General features: G+C 39.1%; 1 protein-coding gene across 1 annotated transcript in view; it reads left to right on the forward strand.

The window, feature by feature from the left end:
- Positions 1-11,632: 11,632 nt before the first annotated feature.
- The window catches only part of LOC137278580 (uncharacterized), a 38,849-nt gene continuing 30,961 nt past the window's right edge, over positions 11,633-19,520 (forward strand). The window contains exon 1 of the mRNA XM_067811039.1: positions 11,633-11,777. The gene's annotated coding sequence lies outside the window, so the exon portion shown is untranslated. The remainder of the gene's footprint in view (positions 11,778-19,520) is intronic.

Below are 19,520 nucleotides of genomic sequence, written 5' to 3' on the forward strand. Positions count from 1 at the left end.
ACAGTCTTTTAAGATACATGTTTTTCAAAGTAAAGGAATGTATCAGAGTGGAAATACTTCAGTGCCTTAACGTAACCGAACTCAAGGCTGATGTCTGGAGTATATAAAGCATAGACCTTTCCTCTGTGAGCTTTGGATGTGGTTTCCCCACTAGTAATTGTAGGGCTCAGCATTCATCTGCAAGGATGGGATTTCAGTACTATTATGTGCTGAGCATTTTAGGGCTGAGCATTCATGTTGATGGATGGGGTTTCAGTATGATATAAGACTTAAATTAATGCCAAATACTGAAGAAGTATATTGTGCTGAAAGGTCAAAGGTGCCCACAGGGGTTTATCCAGTGATTAAAAAAATCTGTCCATCATGGAGTTGTCCATGGTGGTTATTGAAAGCACTTGCAGAGAGCTTTGAGACTTTTTCTTCAAACGCTTCTGTTAAGCGTCACAAAAGTAATAAAGTTTGTTCTTCCCTTTAGTATAGTTGCTCAGAAGTATTAAATGATCAGAGTAAGCAAGCATCCTCATGCCTTTACTATAACAGTTGGGGGCCAAACTGTACTTTGTTACTCTACAGTCCACTAAGAACTTTTGCTCACAATGCTGAAGATCCATGTTCAGTTGCATACAGTGTGTGAAGCCCATTGCTGGTGTTCCTCCTGCTGTGATGTTGCTGGAATATTGTCATAATCCATTTGGCTAAGAGCGGACCGATGAACTGCAAGCTGACGTGAAAACTATTAAAACATAAAACACTCAAGGAAATGCTGATCATAATCAAAACATCATACCAAATCTGTATTTTCGAGATTTTTGCTCTAAAAATAAAAAGGTTATTTAACAAAATGTCATCAACATACTGACACAGTTCAGTGTTACATGGGAGGAGTGCAGAGAAAGGAGCAGCCAGATGTTCGAGAAGCATGTGCAGAAAGTATGCACGTAGTTATTTACTTATTAACTTGTGCTTATTAATGTGCTTTGCCATTTCCATCCTTTCTCTGCACTCCCCCCCTCGTAACAAATGGTGAACTGTGTCAATATCATAGTGATAGATTGTTGAACAGTTTCTAATTTTTAGGACAAAGATTCTGCAAAAACTTCACAGAGTTGGTTTGAAGTTTTGATAGTGATCAGCATTTGATTGAGTATTGTATGTTTATTAGTTTTCAGTTAGATTGCAATACATGTGGTCGCTTATGAACCAGACTGTATAAAAGCAGCATAAAACCATACTCACTCGTGTACTTGTTAGAATTCGGAATTTGCATACAGCTATACATACAATGCCCAAAGATTATTATTTACTATTAGTAGTTTTGAATTGGACATACCTTGTTGTTAAACAAAGAAATGTGGAATTCAAGATATTTTTCAGTTGTCAAATGGCTGATTCTCTAGACCAAGCCATGTGCTTCCATGTTTGTGAGCTTTTGATGCGAGAAGACCAATCAATACATCCTGGCGTGATGATAATTTGTCCAGTTGTAATTACCGATGTCACGTGTTGAGTCATGTCAGTCCTAGCTCTTTCACCATCTCTTGTCAGTGAGACATCAAAGCTCTAATCAGCTCATCAGATTTATCTCAAGGATATCAACTTGTCGCACAGATGATAATGGACTCAACACGTGCCTCTCAGCAGGCCCATGTAAACCTTCAACATGACGGTGACACTGGCAGTTTTAGAAACCGATGTCAGTAGGGGAAGAATGAGTAACACTGATGTCGCAGCACTGTAAGATGTCTGCATTGTATATACCAGAGACTGAGAATATGATCAACATTACTGGAGGACAATAACACCCTTCTGTCAAGTATTGTTGGGAATTGGTTAAAACCTCACAAGTGGTGATCAAGAATCAAAAACAAGCAGACACAGTCATCAAAATCCCCCACATTACCTCCAATTTCAGTCTAAGTCACACTTGTTGCCATGGAAATGCCATAACTATTTTATATTCAGAATTCCAAAACTTCCAAAAGGTGCCAGTGCACCACTAGACCAATCTATGTGTCAAGTTTGGTGAAGAAATATTGAACAGTTTTAGAGTGCTTTGGAAAAGATAAATGTTCACGGATGGCCGCACAGACGGATGGGGTGCATTTTAATACCCCCAGCAAAACGCGTTGCAGGGGATAATGATTGGTTAGGGTCAAATCTTCCTGGTTATGTTTGCTAGTACCAAAAAATACAGAAAACAACAAGCAATTCTTTCTGTTTCTTTACAAACTGCATTTACAAATTTGACATCTTAAAGGATCACTAGTATGTTAGGAACATATATTATCCTGTAAGATAAGTTTAATCATGACAAGGAATGAGCTTGTGCTTATGAAATGTAACCCACAAAACCTGCCTTATGAAAAATGTAACTGCAATCAAATGTTCCAAAGTGTTTGTGTTCAATTATGAAACAAAAGTAATCAAAAGATATCCCCCCAGTCCCCACATATTTGTAAGGACAAATCATCTGATGTTTTTTTAGATTAAGTTTGAATTGTTTCTGTGGAAATCATGAAATATATAAATGCCATATATCTGTAAAAAGCAAAAGGCACCACTTCAAGATCTGTCTCATATATCTGCCAAGATGTGTTGAAAGATATCAAATGGTTTTGAAGTTGTGCTCTGGAAATTAAGCCCATCCCCTTCCCCACTTTTGAGACTAATTCTGAATCATTTCCATGGAAACCCAGAAAATGATAAATCAACAAAATATGTAAATAGCAAAAGGCACCACTTTCAGGTCAGCTCTGTATGTCTGACAAGTTTTGATGAAAGTTTTCGAGTTGTGCTAAGTCTGAAACATTTCCATGGAATTTGAGAAAATAATGAATTATAAAAACGTGTTTATAGCAAAAGGCACCACTTTAGGTTCTGACTAATATATCTACCAAGTTTAGCAGGAATATTTAATGGTTTTTGAGGTATGCTCCGGAAGCCCACTCCACCGCGAGACCAAGACCAAAACATTCCATGGCACAACCATATGTTCAGATTATAATATCCATCAATTTGGGTCTAAAACTATTTAACAGATTTTGAGCTATGCTCTGGAAACAAAATGATTACGGACTTACAAGGCGTTGACTACTGGTATATCCCCCCGCATTACATTCCAGGGGGATAAAAAGGTGATTGACTGCTTGGTCATTAAGTCACCGTGACCAGACCACTGCTACAGCCAAGTCAGTAGTGTATCTGATCTCACAGGGTTAGTGAAGGAAGGTGATAACTGAAAAAATTGTGAATACAGAGTTAGAAATGTAAGAAATACTCAAAATAATGACATATCTTGAATTTCCCTCCTACATATTTTAGTTCTAGGTTCTGGGAGAAATATTGTGAAGCTTGTTTAAGGAGATGTCAGTGAGAGAGTGAGTTTAATTTTTACGCCGCACTCTGCAATGTTCCAGCTATATGGCGGTGGTCTGTAAATAATCAAGTCTGGACCAGACAATCCAGTGATCAACAACATGAGCATCTGCGCAATTGGGAACCGATGACATGTGTCAACCAAGTCAGCCTGACCACCTGATCCCGTTAGTCGCCTCTTACGACAAGCATAGTCACCTTTTATGGCAAGCATGGGTTGCTGAAGGGCTATTCTACCCCGGGACCTTCTCGGGTTCGGAGATGTCAGAATCTACACAGACACTGAAGCAACATTGCCATGACCTCACAGTTGCAACCAGAATCTCGTGGAATGTTAAGGAATACACAGACAAGTTGCTTTAACAGTTGAAACATAACCTTTATATATTAACACATTCCAGAGGATGTACACACTGTTAAACCATCATATATTGGATTGTAGTTTAATGTCAAAATAAAGCCTGGTTAGTGCAGTATTAAGTCGAACAGAACAAACAGGAAATTACCAGCCACATTAAATGTGGGAAACTTAAGTCCTTAATACAGAAGAAAATTCAAGACCACATGGAGCCATAACAGAAAATATTAACAGAACAAAAGCATAACAGACCAAATGGTTTTAAACTGTTTTAAATAACAAAAATGTAAATAAAGTCATCCATACCACCAGAGAAGTATTTGAAAACCTTTTCTTGGAATAAGTTGAAACTGATCAAGCAGAATGTAAATGCCTGCTTTAACATGAGTGAGTGAGTAGGTATTGTTTCATGCTGCTTGTCTCATTATTCCAGCAATAACAAATGTTTAAACCACAAGTCTTCCCCACTGACCTGCTTTAACAAGATAGTGCAGAATGACCAACACTTCATTAATAGTATATCACTGTGGGTTGCGTTATCATCTGCTCCAGATAAACAGAGCTTCAGATAAGTGTGTGAGTACTACTTCCTGACATAAGTAAACCTTATATTGTCATGAGAAAAACAGCCTCTTCTGATGCATGACAAAACATCAGTATGTATGGAAACTGGAAGCAAAGTCATAGATTGATGGTAAATATAGGATATGGGAAATTTCGAAATTAAAGATCTGAATCTGAAATTCATGTATTTATCCTTACCTGATAAGGATGGAAAAGACACATTAATTTGGTGTGAATTGTGACTGCAATGGTTGTATGACCCAGGAGTTGAGTTTGATAACACATTGAGCCACGGAGATTGTCATCCAGTGATTGAGGGAAAAACAAAGTCCCTGAGCAGCAGCCAAGCTGGAACTCAGTGCTTTATGAATTGATTATAATGAAAATATTTCCGAAAACAGGTTCACTTCTCCTATGCACATTAAAGAGAAAACTAGAGCAATGAAATACAATGAACTCCTGATGTGATTAAACCAGACTGCTGCAAATGTCAAGTGCTCCACCTGATTGCCTAATGCTTCTCCCGAAGAGTGTTGCACGGGAAGTAGGTACTTGGCTGCTCAGTTGGTGCTGCAGTTACTGTTCTTGCTCCAAAACCATTGCCACCGACAACTTGACTCTCACACCTCCCCACTTCATAATCAGTCAAGTCCTACCACCCCAAACTTGACTTCATGTCTTCAACATTTATTAACCTTTCCCCTTATCTTAAGCCCATACTAATGGATAATTGTTAACAAGTCCTCTCACCTACATTTTTGTTGTGCCGGTCTCCAACTGAACTAAATAACTTGCAGTCATAAGCATCATCTCACATTACACAATTTCACTTTTCACAGATATGTCTCCTTTGGTGAAAAAATGTCGTATAGCCATTGAAGTTGACATTTCTCACAAGAGAAACAGCAACTGTCAGTACAAATGTTTCAGCAAGCTGTGTTCCAAGACTTCTCACCTCTCATAAGAAATGCTCCTTTTCATCTATCCTTGTGAGAAGTACAAATAAAAAAAAAAAGTGGCAAAGTCTGTTCCATCAGTTGGCAAGGTGATGGCTTCAGTGTACAGGGATTCCAAGGAGCTTCCCCTAGTGGACCACCTCCTGAAACATCAAGGCTAGTCTGAGAAAGATAATTATGAAGGCACCTTGTAAGTCCTGAGAACTGGACCCAATTCCATCACAGCTATATAAAGAGTGTCTGGGTCAAATTCTCCCATTGATAACAGCCTCAGTTAATAGGTCCATAGGGGAATCTCTAGTCCCAGTATGTCTGAAGAGTGCAATCATCAGATCTGGATAAGGAGGAGATGGAGAACTACCAACCAGTCTTCAATCTATCATTCTTGTCAAAAGTACTGGAAAAAGCGGTCTCAACTCGTCTTCAATTTCACTTAGGGAAGCATCAACTACATGATGTTTTTCAGTCTGCTTACTGTGTTGGTCATTCAGCTGAGACAGCACTCCTCAGAGTACACCACAACATCTCCAAGGCTCTGGACAACAAGTGCACTTGTTCTTCTTGATCAGTCAGCAGCCTTTGATCCCAATGACCATGATATAGTTTTCAAACGTCTCCAGCACAGCTATAATGTAACAGGCAATGCTATGTTGTGTCTACAGTCATACATGAGCCAGAGAACACAGTGTGTCTCGGCAAGTTTGGCAGTGTCTGGACATGAAGGTTTGAGCTTTGGTGAACCACATGGATTGATACTAGAACCTGCTCTCTACTGCCTCTACTTAAGCCTTTGGGGGAGATCTGTCATTGTTATGACCTTTCCTGTCATGTTTATGCTGATGACAAGCAGATCTACAAGATCCATGCCAAAAATGATATCAAGCCTGCAATGGTGAGGATGTGGAGGAAAGCTCTGACTGGGTTAGTGGAAACACGCTGAAACTCAATGAAAATAAAATGGAACTGGTTTTCTTCAGATCCAAAACCTGCAAATCTGGGTGTCCTAGATATGAGTTCCAACTTGGATCCTGCAACATTCAGGCCACTGACTGTGTGAGAAGTCTCGGTGTCTTGTTTAACAAGTGCCTTACGATGGAGAATCAAGGCCTGCTATCACCTGCTATCAGAAACATTGGTGCCATACGGCAGTACATTACAGAGGAATGCTTCAAGACTGTTTCACTCATTGGTTATATTCAGACAGGATTATGCCAGTTGCCTTCTCTATGGAGTCCTCTAATCTATACTGAGTCAACTACAAAGAGTCACACTAGAAAACAGCACCACACTACATTATCAATATCATTATTTTTATTGTTATTGTTATTATTATTCAGGTATGTAGCTCCACAAGGACAATGCACCTCCACACAGATCTAATGTCTTCATGGCTACAGTGTATGACTGTGACTTTGAGTGAGTGAGTTTAGTTTTACATAGCACTCAGCAATACTTAGTAACAGCTATGTGGCAGCAGTCTGTAAATAATGAAGTCTGGACCAGACAGTCCAGTGATCAACTGCATAAGCATCAATCTGCAGAATTGGGAACCGATGACGTGTCAACGAAGTCAGCAACCCTGACCACACAACTTGTCTCTGACGACAAACATTGGTTGCTGAAGACCTACACTATCCTGGATCTTCAAATGTGGCTTTGAACTAACTAAACATCCACAGGCATCAGATCCACCAGGAAGAATCCTTCTGCATCTGTGGGATCCCTTGTCTCCAGCAGCAACTGCAAAACAGTGTGAACCTTGATTTTGATGAGCAGCAAAAATCACCATCATAAACTGAACTGCAAAAGAAATGTCACCTTACCTAAACTTTTGCCAGATATGTTTCATCTTAATTATTATTTTCCCACTATTTATAGACCTTGTTTGAAGCAAATACGCAAGAAAATTTGATTTCAGATCCTCTATTTGATACAAAAAAACATGCCATCAAAATGCAGTTACTAAAGTTATGATGGGACAAAGTTTTTGTGTGTATTTTTATGATAATGACAGTGCATGTACTGAGGTGACATCCCTATAAGAAGCGCCACCAAACTTGCACTGAATCATTCACTGTTTGACAGTAGCGACATGTCATGATTATCAAGGGAACAGAGGGACCAAGCCTTAGGAAGACTGAATGGTGGCCATGCTGAAAATCATTTTTCTGTTCCTGTTCAAACAATATACAGCAACAAGTCCACAGCCAACCGTCCTCACAGTGGAAGCCGCGGCCTTGACAATGCTGAGGCAAAATCGGCAGATAGTCTGTCTTCATCTATAAAATCATTTTGCTAGGGCTATGGAAACTGTACTAACAACCATTAGCAATCATCGGAGATCTCAATCTTATCTGACGAAAGCTGGTATTGCGTCTCGACAGCTGATGGCAGAGTGAGAGTGTGGCGATGACACAGGGAGCATTATGCAAATGATTGTGTCCTGGAAAGAGGCTCGTGGGGAGGTCCGAGCATAATGGTATAGGGTGCTATTGCTCTCATTCACAAACTAGGTCCTATGGTGTTTCAACATGTTGGTCCTGGTAGAAGCAATGGTGTAACATCTGCCACTGATAAAGCGCTGGCATATTTTGGTCGAAAAAATGTCTTCCAGCATTACAACGCGTGCGACCATACTGTCAGAGCATCTAGAGACATTCTCCATCAACATGGCATACAAACTCTTCCATGGCCTGCTAACAGTCTAGACTTAAACCCAATAGAACACTTAATGATGTGTCTGACAACTGCAGCTGAACTCTATCACCGAGTCTGGGAGCAAGTTCCTCTGGCGTTCATCAACACAGACGATGCAACCCTATTTTCAATGCTCCATTAGACCATAAAAGTTATTGACTTTCTGATCACACTGTTGTGCCACCTGTTGTCATTTTGACTTGTAAGTGTCTGAAATTTGTCTTTACTATTGATGATCAAGCATTTCAATTTTGAAATCTTTCCAACATCTGTTATGTTATTAACGTGTGTTTGAATTAAAATGATTACCAATTTCAAAAAGGGAGTGACAGGGTTTTTTCAAAGTTTAGTGTAAATGTACATAACAGTAATTGTAGGGTCTGTGTTCCTAAAACAGACATTTTATAAAATAGCCACAGAGATATTTGTGTGGACTGTCTGGCCTCTCTCAACACACTGACAATCCTGAAATCCAACTGAAAAGTCGTTCCAAAATATTGTTAAACCCAGCACACAATATAATGACATGTATCACCCTGCATGGAAGGCAGTGGGTTTAACATGGTTTATGCAATGGTATGTGACCTTGATGTGGGAGGTAAGCCCAAGGTCCAGTGATCTTTACTGCTGGTGCTGGTGCTGGTGCTGGTGCTGGTGCTGGTGCTGGTGCTGGTGCTGGCGCTGGCGCTGGCGCTGGCGCTGGCGCTGGTGGAGACAAACCAAGACATACGATATAGGCAGGTATGATCCCCAGGGAGTTGAGATTGAAAATACAATGTATCATTGAAATTGACATCCAGTGATCAAGGGAAAAAGATACCAGTGCCTTGAGCATGTACTAGTGACGTGGATATGTGTGATATATAACTATCCTACAATAATTTGGATTTGAAAACTTGGCATCATGGTTTTTTTTGCATAATCACATTCAACTCTGCACAGTCACCTGGTTATCTGCCTAAGCCCCTATCGAGACTGCTAGTAAGTCTGCTATCCAAACATGACTATAATATGTAAATCATAAGATTCCTCTTAAAAAATGAGAGAAATAGTCCAGGTAGTATATTGCTGTTCTAACACAGTAACAGTCAGTGGATATCTACCTCAACAGTTCTGGCCACAGGAATTCTGGTCCTGGTATGAGACTGCACCCTGGAACACAGGTGTGGCAGGTGCTCTGGGTCACAGTGACCCAGGCTTTCATGTAACCTGTACACCTAGTGATATTTACATGCATATTATCATAATTTGATATGTTTTGGTAATCATGTGAAAATAGCATGTTATACTGTCTAATAGACTGAGGCAGCTGATAGCAAAAGCCCTGTGATAAGATAAGTCAAGTCACACTAAGTGCACGAAGAACAACATGGCAAGCAAGGAAAATAATGTTGAAAACTAAAACAACGACAATACTGCTCACTAGGTACTTTTAAAGTAAACTGATCATCAAGCAAAAAGAGTTGATAATCTATGTTTGATCTGTGTGAAAACTATCATCATTACATATGATATAAAAATATGATAGAATATCATTGCCCATATCACAGATGTGACATATTTTCCTGCTCCAGGTGTTGGTCATGAAGTTAACTTATAACATTGATCTGCACTGTGCTTTACATCTGTCACTGGAATGTTCTTGATATGTATCATGTCTTTTCAATTTAAAGTGGAAGTACTACTTCACTCCTTATCAAAAACAATAATAATACCATATTCAGCAATGAAAAAATAACTTATTTGTTTAAGAATCACAGAAAGGTCCTAGTTTATAACACCACCCAGCTGAGAAGAGGTACCTGAGAAGTGGATGTATGGATATATATGGTTGTGCGGTGAACTTAGAAGCGGCTTTGAAATACCATCAGGGTAATAATGTAGCGCCAGAGAACAGCATCGAGTTGGAGCGTAGCTGCAGCATTATTGTTATTATTATTATGACATCATCCCTTTAGCCAGATGAAGGTTAAAAGCTAACTGACAGACTGATGGGCAGACAATGGACAATGTTCCACGATATGATCTCACTTAGATGTTCGGTCATGGTGATCTCAAGCTGTGTGACAACTACGAGACTGTAAACATATGTAATTTCCATTGTTCAACACAGCATAGTCAGAAATCCTTGTCTCCTCCATCACCTATTTTGCGTTAAACTGTAACTTCAGAACCATTGTAAAGTCATAATGGCCCATTGTGTCACGCCCCAGCAACACTTTACACAATAACAAAGCCAATAAATATACGGTTGGGAAATACACAGTCAGGTGTAAAATGTAAAACTTACGAAAAAACGCAATTTGAAACATTCAGGCAAAATAATGTGGCCATTAGTGACTTGGGTTACTAAAGTACTCCACCGGCTATATACATGATAATGTGTATTACATCTTAAAACACTTCGACTGTCACTATCTCAGGTACAGTTTCTAGGTGGTGTGATGATCAGTTCCTACAATGTGAACTTGCAATGATACAAACTTCATTGTTTGTAATGTTTCAAACCTTTCCTTACCATATCAGATTACCTGTTACCTGAGTACTAAATTAACATGGTGAGCTACTGTTTATTTCTAACCCAAGGCTCATGCTACCAGGTGCTCAAATACCACGTCACATGACCACCTCATGGTACCAGGTACTCACATACCAAGCTACATGACTACCTCATGTACTCACATACCAAGTCACATGACCACCTCACGGTACCAGGTGCCCACATACCAAGTCACATGACCACCTCATGTACTCAAATACCAAGTCACATAATCACCTCATGCTACCTGGTACTCACAAACTAAGTTACATGACCGCCTCATGTACTCACATACCAAGTCACATGACCACCTCATGCTACCAGGTACTCACATACCAAGTTACATGACCAATTCGTGCAACCAGGCACAAACGTACCAAGTCACATGACCACCTCATGCTACCAGGTACTCACGTACCAAGTCACATGACCACCTCATGGTACCAGGTGCCCACATACCAAGTCACATGACCACCTCATGCTACCAGGTACTCACATACCAAGTTACATGACCGCCTCATTTGGTTTCACATATTGTGCCCATGTCGGGAAACTAACCCAGGTCCCTAGTGTGATGAACAAACACCTTAACCACTGTGCTATCCCACCGCTCCTGCACACTTTACAACAAAGCAAGGAGTACAGTACACACTTACGTGCTCCCTTTCTTGAGGCAGGCATCATTTACTGATTATACTCAAAGAATATTGTCAGTTTATTGTTATCAGTTGAGAGGTTTTGGTTGAGCTTGTTCATCTTTATTATGATAATGGACAGCATCCTAATCACCATGATCCTTATGGGAAGGAGATAGAGGACGTACAAAAAAATGGCCATCCACAGTGTCTGGTATATCAATCACAGGCCTACTACTTGTGTTGTGCTTTGAGTAGATAAGATTTTAACAATGCTACTATAGTTTGACTGTTTCTATATGTCTGAAAGAATCAAAAGTACGATTTTAGATGTCTGAATGTGTGTCTGAAAACTTATACAATTATGTTTGCTCTGTAAATATTACTTTGGGGCATCTGTCTTTAAAAAAACGTATTTCACATTTACAAACATGCATTAATTGAGGTAACATGTGATTGATTTACCACTGAGTTCACAGTAAACACTGATGTATGTTACGTGATAATCAGTGTTGTGTTGTGGTGCCCTGGTACAGAGCCTCCTTCTAGATAGGAAGTGTTGAGTTAGTTATGATATAAAGTCCACCGCCCACAAGAGGCTGAAACAAGCATCAGCAACATTCGGACTTGTACTTTGACAATACGCACATCATGTAAGTAAGCATGTTAACATCTTGTGGAATTATGGTGTTACAAAACTTTCATTATCAGCAATTCATGATGTTCAAACTTTTAGAATTCAGAACCACATCGGACAAAGCGTAGGTTTTCCAATCTCACATTACTGACAATATTTTTGACTTACCTGTATCTTGCCCAACAGGACTTTTCAAATCACCAGAACGAACTAGTCTTACACCTCTCAACAACATGGCAATACTGATGCATACATTTTTGTATGTAACAGTTCATGAAGTGTTGATAATTACTGGTTTCTGAAAACATGCAATTTCCTGATGGCTTTAAAGGGATATTTTTCTATGAAAAGATTTTAGCATAATCATACAATTGCAATATTATTCATTGTTCATTATTGCAGTGCATATTTTGGTCCCAAGTTATTGATGTTCTTCTGATTGCATGTAATTAAGTTTTCCAAATGCATGTTTTATGTCTGACATCATTCGCTATGTTGTGGAGGAACTGGGTAACAGGCCACTAATCTCTTGGGTCATTAACAAATATAACTGCTAGTAATCAAACCTATATGACTGACAATTTATCATGTTATCACATTTGATGATAAATATGTACATATTTCATTATCCAGGTAAATGACCAATTGCACATTCAATACACAACTCATTCACATACAATCTGAAAGCTCTATGGGTCCAAATAATCATATCAAGATTTACTTATTAATACCTCATGACAATACCTTTTTAACACATCATGTATGGAGCATTTGTAAGTGTTGCCCATTGGAAACAATACATAACATTTGCATTTCAGTAATTCTCAGTGCTGATTGGTCTTTTGAAACAATATTGTGTAATGTAAACTTACAAGAAAACATTATTTAGATTGTTTTTTGCTCTATGTTCACTTCATAAATTGCCCAAAGTAAGATACGATGAGTATTCAGAAGGAATATTACTTTGATTATTTAATTTTTACCCTCCAGCCATTATGAGGACAGTACCTGTAAGACAAGAAATAAAAGTATGTGTAAGACAAGAAATAAAACAGGTCTGGCCTGATGGCAACTTTCATAACAATAAATCCTGTTTTGTTTTACACCCGGTTTGTTCAATCAAAGAATAATGACACATTTAATTTAGCTGTTCTGTTGGTAATCTACTGACCAGTAGTGTCACTGATCGTTCACTCATATATACCATTTATCAAGACTCTACTTTCACTGCATGTGATCAGACATCACGCATAAAAATGTAGAAGAACTTGGCATCCATATACTATTGCGGAACTAGGAGACACCAGTTCATAGATATTTCCATACAATATCATTCCTGAAGAAAGTTCAGAGGTGAAGCATCCTGATTTTTTGCTGAGGCTATTTCATAACCATACATCTGGTCTGCTTGATGAATACCCAGGTAATCATATCAAGGGTATACAAGCAGCACTGCTGCAAGCACCATGGCTTAGTCACCACCAATTTGCATTCTGAATTAATAATTGTTCCCCATGCACACAGCCCATCTCCTCCAGATGCATTGCCAGGGGTATTACAGGACCAAGAGAAGTCCATTGCCCTAACATCACTTGGCTTGTCTTTTGATCACTGTGTCTTTGAAGCCCAGCAGTATATGCCCTGGGCTTATATACGGGATATTGGTCCTCACATCTGATAAAGGGTATTAATAGTTATTTGAAGAAGGCTATTAGAAATGATCAACAACTCAGGATCATCCTTGTAATGTAGTTACATCAGGGTCTGATGAAGACTATTTTACTGACTGGCTGTTTATATGACATATGTGACAGGAGACGTATCATGCTAGATGTAGCTTGATCAGGCAATATTCCTGCAGCCACTGACACTGTGTGACACTGTGTGACACTATGTGACACATGTGACAGGAGATGTATCATGCTAGATGTAGCTTGACCAGGCAATATTCCTGCAGCCACTGACACTGTGTGACACTGTGTGACACTATGTGACACATGTGACAGGAGACATATCATGCTAGATGTAGCTTGACCAGGCATTATTCCTGCAGCCACTGACACTGTGTGACACTGTGTGACACTATGTGACAGGAGATGTATCATGCTAGATGTAGCTTGACCAGGCAATATTCCTGCAGCCACTGACACTGTGTGACACTGTGTGACACTATGTGACACTATGTGACAGGAGATGTATCATGCTAGATGTAGCTTGACCAGGCAATGTTCCTGCAGCCACTGACACTGTGTGACACTGTGTGACACTATGTGAAACATGTGAAAGGAGATGCATCATGCTAGATGTAGCTTGACCAGGCAATATTCCTGCAGCCACTGACACTGTGTGACACTGTGTGACACTATGTGACACTATGTGACACTATGTGGCAGGAGATGTATCATGCTAGATGTAGCTTGACCAGGCAATGTTCCTGCAGCCACTGACACTGTGTGACACTGTGTGACACTATGTGACACATGTGACAGGAGATGTATCATGCTAGATGTAGCTTGACCAGGCAATGTTCCTGCAGCCACTGACACTGTGTGACACTGTGTGACACTATGTGACACATGTGACAGATGTATCATGCTAGATGTAGCTTGACCAGGCAATGTTCCTGCAGCCACTGACACTGTGTGACACTATGTGACACATGTGACAGGAGATGTATCATGCTAGATGTAGCTTGACCAGGCAATGTTCCTGCAGCCACTGACACTGTGTGACACTGTGTGACACTGTGTGACACTATGTGACAGGAGATGTATCATGCTAGATGTAGCTTGACCAGGCAATGTTCCTGCAGCCACTGACACTGTGTGACACTGTGTGACACTATGTGACACTGTGTGACAGGAGATGTATCATGCTAGATGTAGCTTGACCAGGCAATGTTCCTGCAGCCACTGACACTGTGTGACACTGTGTGACACTATGTGACACTATGTGACACTATGTGACAGGAGATGTATCATGCTAGATGTAGCTTGACCAGGCAATGTTCCTGCAGCCACTGACACTGTGTGACACTGTGTGACACTATGTGACACTATGTGACAGGAGACGTATCATGCTAGATGTAGCTTGACCAGGCAATGTTCCTGCAGCCACTGACACTGTGTGACACTGTGTGACACTGTGTGACACTATGTGACACTATGTGACACTATGTGACAGGAGATGTATCATGCTAGATGTAGCTTGACCAGGCAATGTTCCTGCAGCCTGTAACGCTCTGTGGCACTGTGTGACAAGACAACCAATGGTTGATAGCATTATGACTCCAGTACATGTCCAGCCTAAGATCACAGATTACAGGACACAGGCTAACTACAAACATAACAACAGGGTTGCATTTTGTGGATGCAAATAATAAATTTACCTAGACTAACATCTAGTCTGTGAAATAAACATATTTTGTAGAATGAAACAGCTTTTAAAGTAGTTTCCTAAAATGTAATTAAAAGGAGCCTGAGAAACTTCATTTTCATTTTCAGAAACTTTCTTGAAACTGTAGGCTTGCCACACATTCACACATATTATTGGGAATATTTCTATGACAGAGAGTTTGAGCGTTTACTAGTACTTGGCTGAGAAATAATCTGTTTCTACTGGGCAATGTTCAACAAATATGTCTTAGTGCAAAGACGACCATGACTTTAATTCTTCAGCATTTACTGCTACAGTCTTAGTGCTAGGAGCCCTTGCTGACCATACACGTGCTAAACAGCTTTGGTGATTACACGAATCAGTTTGACATGAACCTTTAAAAATAACAATTGACATAACATTCCAAGAAGATTCACCTCATTATATCATAATGGTGTGAGATCTTGAAATTGATACTGAGATTGTTTCATCCGATGCATCTGACTAACTGATGCTGGTCTAAGTAGGGGCACAGCCCAGCTTCCTGCTGGAACCCAAGTGACTGGTGCATTGTCATCATCTTTCACTGTTATGTGACACCCACCATGAATGACCATCAGCTGTCTGGAGGAAGAGGAGGAGGAAGTGGCTATGTTTAGCTGCACCCAGACTCGTGTCACTGCATCCTGTGTTGAAAGAACGAGAGGGGATACACATCATCCTTGATGACTTTGGCAATGAAGCTTTGTACCTCGTCCTCAACAAGTAGCAGAGTTTCTTATATCTATTTATACCTGTTAGCTGCTATCCTGTTGTGGCAGTAGAAAAAATGATAATTTTATTGAGGATGTTATTATAAAACATACTACTTAGTACAATTTGGCTCTTAATAATAGAATCATTAACACAGAAACAGTTCAGGATATGTACAGAGTTTCTTTATCTGACAAGTAATTGTTACTCCTTTCTCTTGTGTCTCTTGATATGTAGTCTGCCCCTGCCGTCATATTGCTGGAATATTGCTAAAACTCGGCTCGGCTCGGCTCGGCTCGGCTCGGCTCGGCTCGGCTCGGCTTACTCTACCTTTTCTGGATTGCTATTTAATAAGCCCCCAAAAAGTCTAGATTGTCCTCAGGTTCTGAATCTCACAGCATATTGGGGCTTTTCAATTTAAGAGGAGTTACCAGGTTCTATCCAAATTGGATATCTCAAGAGACTGAGACTGGTAGTCTGACTTGCAAAGATTGCACTGATGGTGCCGAATGTTTTGAAATAACTGTTGCTGATACTTTGATACTAATAATACTTTGTTTTTCTACACCACTGAGTGTAATGATGAATCTGTCAACCATGCCATAACCCTGTAATATTTTGATACATATTAAATTTAATAAATACATGTACATGTACTTAAAAGATGCCTTGTACCAAAATTATTGCAAGGAAAGTTAAAGTGTTGTTTCCTCATGTTAGGTGATAATATATAACATTAAACATTCTCTTATATCCTGTTGCACAACTCAAGAGAGTCATAGATGTATGACAGTTTGTTATCCACAACGCCAAGGTCTGAGGTCAGTGTATGTACAACTTCCCACTGGCCTAGTGTCCATGGTCCATCTCACCAGCCAATCTAGCTTGTCAGTAAAGTGGAGGTCAGCCATATAGCAGGCCATCTCCATCAGGACTGGCTGAAGGTAGGGCCAGCTCTCCCTATAGATCACCTTTAGCCAATTAAGATCTTAAGCTGATTTCAGCAGGGATGACTATGAGATGTTATCTCTGACAGCCAACCTGCCTGTAAACATATCTGGGTCAGTAGAAGGTACTATATATAAAAACGTAGACCATTTAATAGTGAATGGAAAACAGTGTTAAACATGAGAAACAAGAACTTTGGTTATAATGTAGAAATAATTATTGAAAGGAATTAGTAATACTAATCTAGAACTAATGACATTTGGACGGATTGATATGTTTGGGGAACAGTCACTGAATGTAAACCATCTAATATTGTCAAATGTCTTCTCAAACATGGAGTTGACCATCCCAACAAACAGATTATATAGTTTAAAAGAACATTTTTATGTGTCATCTATTTAAAGTAGTGCCAGCTGCAAGTAACGAATGGTTTCTGTTAGGATATATGCTTTGGGGAATGACAGGTGATGGGGGTATTTCCCTCTGTATTTCTGTAAGTCTTCTTGTCAGGTATTTCAATTAGTACTTTAATTACTTGGTGTACATTGTTTACTGTTGATGGTATCAACTGTTAAAAGGTTTCTTGGTTTTTTTTTTAAAGATGAGAGATTTGGTACCATTCCCATACACTATCTACAACCTCTCCTGCAAAGTGTTAGTATCACAGAACTTAATTCTGCTGTCACAGTACTTAGTGAAACAACTTTTGAAGTTAAAATTCAATATCAGTTTTTGATTATTTAGGGCAAATATGCAGTTTTGAGTACAGATCTGTACCAAACATGTTTTCAGAAGAAGCATTTTGATTGGTTCTTATTTTCAAGTTTGCATAGCAAAAGTTATTTATTCAGTTATTGCTGAGGAATACACTGCTGATTGGTTGCAAGACTGATTCCCAATATCTTTGTGGCCTTACTGTATGCAAGGACAAACAAACCATGTGAAAGTTGGTCTCATCTGATATACAGGACAACTGCCAGATGAAAGAATTTCAATGCTTTTATTGTCCCTGTTACAGGATTGAGGATCACCTCTGACATTTTCTGACAAAAAAAGAAACCCATTCACACTCACATACATACTCATACTGTTGAGCTAGCATTTACTATGTGCCTGCTTTTCATGTATACTTAGACTAGACTGGCTGAACAGTGGATGATAGAATGCCCACTTTGTGTCAAATTTATTGAGTTTATTTTTGCTTGAGAAATTTTCTCAATTGAATACCTATGTTCACACACTTTCTTGAAACCATTAATGTGGTACACACCCATATTTGCTGGTGCCTAACCATAAAACCAACAATAAATGGTTATTCTGTGAGATGTGGGAATCTCGTTTTAGGACCTTATAAGCATACAGTGTTTGGGAAACTGTTTTTACCCTAGTAATAATTTCACAATGTTTTCACATTTGGTCAAGTCCGATTTTCAAGGATATGCATCGTTTTGCCTGGTATTTTATCACTGTTTTATATAATTAACTCATATTCTGGAAAAAAACCAAAAATAATTAAACCCTCCTCATATTCTGGAACAACAACAAACTGGATCATTTTCAATAATAATACCATGATAATGTCAGTCACTACCTACATGCAAACAAAAAGCAATAAACATTTACTGTAAAATAAAGTATTCTAATGCATTAAGATGTACTCAGAATACACCAATGTTTAAAAACAAAATACGCAATGTCTAAAGACTTTAGTTATCAATGTGTAATGTTTCATGAACAGGCAATGTTATATGTGCATGGTTAATTCTTAATGGGTTTGTTCTTACCCTGTAAAATAAGACTTCATGATCATGTTAAAGTACGTCATACTAAATCCCTTCACTAATCCATGTCCAACATGTTATCCCTTCATGGTGAACAAATAATTTAGTTATGGTTAATACTCCATGTCACATCGTATACAGTACCTAATCACTCAGCTGTCGACGCAGGGAATCACTGTTTACAACATAGGAAATGCATTAAACAGCTTCATCTATGCTGGTTTATTCTGAGGATAATTAGAATTTGTGATCATTACACATTTTTTATTTCTGATATTTCTGTACTATAAATTTACACTTTTCAGGACACAGTTAATGGAAAACAATAGCGTCATGGACAAATTCACCTTCACTCTTTCCTTTATACAAACTTAAATTGTAATTCATGTATTGAATGTGAATCTTTTCTGACATTTGAAACAGAAAATATGCTTAATAGGACATTATTTACTGTGCATAATCTAGGAAATTATATGAACTGTTATCGCAGTTGTGTTGTCTTGTGTGATGAAGGAATGACCTACAACAGGTTTAACAGACCATGTAAAGGTATATGGTTAAATATATCTTTGGGATTTTTGCTGATGAAATATAAGATGTCAACACCAGAGAACAATCTCACTTTTCTGCTGAAACAGATTCCATAAGACAAGGGAAGGAAACATGATGGTGACAACCACATGCATCAATGTACCAGTAAACAGTTAGGACACCAGGTGTAGGCAAACGGTATAAGAATTAAACTATGTCAGTGCGTAGATAAAATAACTCAGTAATTAGAGGAAGTCATATATGTATGTACAGTTAAGTGTCAGCCAGTGTGTATGTACAGTTAAGTGTCTGCCAGTGTGTATGTACAGGAAGCTGCCATTGTCAAAACAAATCAACCTGTATATTCAGCA

Source organism: Haliotis asinina, chromosome 3 (genome assembly GCF_037392515.1).
Source record: "Haliotis asinina isolate JCU_RB_2024 chromosome 3, JCU_Hal_asi_v2, whole genome shotgun sequence".
NCBI lineage: Eukaryota > Metazoa > Mollusca > Gastropoda > Lepetellida > Haliotidae > Haliotis > Haliotis asinina.